This window comes from Arachis hypogaea, chromosome 12 (genome assembly GCF_003086295.3).
Source record: "Arachis hypogaea cultivar Tifrunner chromosome 12, arahy.Tifrunner.gnm2.J5K5, whole genome shotgun sequence".
NCBI classification, from domain to species: domain Eukaryota; kingdom Viridiplantae; phylum Streptophyta; class Magnoliopsida; order Fabales; family Fabaceae; genus Arachis; species Arachis hypogaea.
Genome location: NC_092047.1, coordinates 28,929,837 through 28,931,758, shown reverse-complemented (window position 1 = coordinate 28,931,758; position 1,922 = coordinate 28,929,837). Strand labels below are relative to the sequence as shown.

Here is a 1,922-nt window from a genome sequence, read left to right as displayed (position 1 = left end):
TAATGACTAAGGATTAGATAAGAAAGGGTAAAACAGTCTTTCGGTGCTAAAATCTACTTCTGGGGCCTACTTGGTGAGTGTTTGGGCTGAGCTTTGATGAGATCCACGTGTTAGGAGGCCTCTAGGGCGTTGAATGCTGGCTAGGGGTTCCTCTTTGGGTGTTTGGACGCTGGTCTCCTTCTTTGGGCGCTGGACGCCTGGAATGGGGTAGGAGGCTGGCGTTGGACGCCAGTTTTGGGCCTTCTATTCTGAAGCAAAGTATAGATTATTATACATTTCTAGAAAGCTCTGGAAGTCAGCTTTCCAGAGCCATTGAGAACTCTCCATTTGAATTTCTCTAGCTCTAGAGAAGCTCTTCCGAGTGCAAGGAGGTCAGATCCAGATAGCATCTGCAGTGCTTTCTCTATCTCTGAATCAGACTTTTGCTAACTTTTGCTCCAACTCCTCAATTTCAGTAAGAAAATACCTGAAATTGCATAAAACACACAAACTCAAAGTAGAATCCAAAAATGTGAATTTAACACTAAAACCAATGAAACTATAATAAAAACTAAACAAAACATGCTAAAAACTATATGAAAATGATGCCAAAAAGCGTATAAAATATCCGCTCATCAATTACCAAACCTATAAATATAGTATACAATTTTTATTACAAGACAAATCAAACAATAATTAATAACACATATATTTTTTGCTATGATTGTTTCATATATTAAAAAACTAATACTCAAATATAAAATAAATCTCGAGTTCAAATTCAAAAACTAAAAATTGAAGAAAAATACAGAAACAATACAATTTAAACTCTAAGTCCTTTTCTATTCCTCCTTCCTCTAGCCATCTCAAACTTCCTTCTCTTGGATCATACATAAGGCTTGGTTTGGCTGTGAGGAACACCAGCAGCAGGACCAAAGTGTTTCACAACTTTCCTGGAGTTCTTTGGGCCTCTAAAAAGGACCTACATTCATACAACAATATATAAACTAAATTAACCATCTAAAAACTGATCACTTCAACATTTCCAAACTTATCCAATCATGATGCATAGCATCATTATAATTCAAAAATGAATATATACTTGGTTTCATGTGATTTATTCAATTAAATGGTACAAATATTTTTTGAACCAGTCCAGCTCAAATATCCATTGATAAGTTTATATATCATAGTCATAAACATCATTTGAAACTAGTAAGTGGATTATATATCTAATGTACACATACCGTGTTCTGTCCAAGAGGTGCTCTAAAGGCAACTTGATCAAATGTCAAGCATTCACCACCAGCCTTCTCTATTCTAGCACGTGCAGTCTCTGTAAACCTGAGTTTAATTACTGTCGGTCCTCCTCACAAGGTAGCGGTAAAGCTGATCATGTCACACCAAATCAAAACCATCCAAATTCATACTTTGATAAAGAACAAATAAATCTCTAAAACAGATGAAAATTTGCACAATTTATAGTTAAAGGAGTTCCCTCAGTATAATGAAAGGAATAATCAAATGTTATTCAGCATTAGCATGGTAAAGAATAGCAGCATCATTGGGAACCTTGCAAATTACAAGCACTAAAGTATTACTAAAAAGCATAAATTATAATGTTATTAATCAGAACATTATTAATCAGAATCTGGTACATATTAGAGCATGTGTTTTGTTTCAGATCCTGATTTGCAATCCAGAAATTAATGACTAGTAATGAGCCAGTGTTTTTAAATGGCGTTTATGGCGGCGACATAACGATATGGCGTGGCGGGTTTTGACCCTGCCACCATTTACTGGGCACCGTGATGGGGTTATAACGGGGGGCGCCATGGCGGCCGCAATTACGGTGGCGCCATGGCGGGACACAATCAATATGGCGGAAATAGCGAGGTGTTTCAGGTTTTGCAAAAAAAATTGAGGGTAGTTTGGGTAATTTA

General features: G+C 36.6%; 1 non-coding gene across 1 annotated transcript; it reads right to left on the bottom strand.

Moving 5' to 3' along the window:
• Positions 1-1,471: 1,471 nt before the first annotated feature.
• LOC112731772 (small nucleolar RNA snoR53Y) lies at positions 1,472-1,551 on the bottom strand. The gene has a single exon (XR_003167534.1). It is a non-coding gene; the product is annotated as a small nucleolar RNA snoR53Y (small nucleolar RNA).
• Positions 1,552-1,922: the final 371 nt, after the last annotated feature.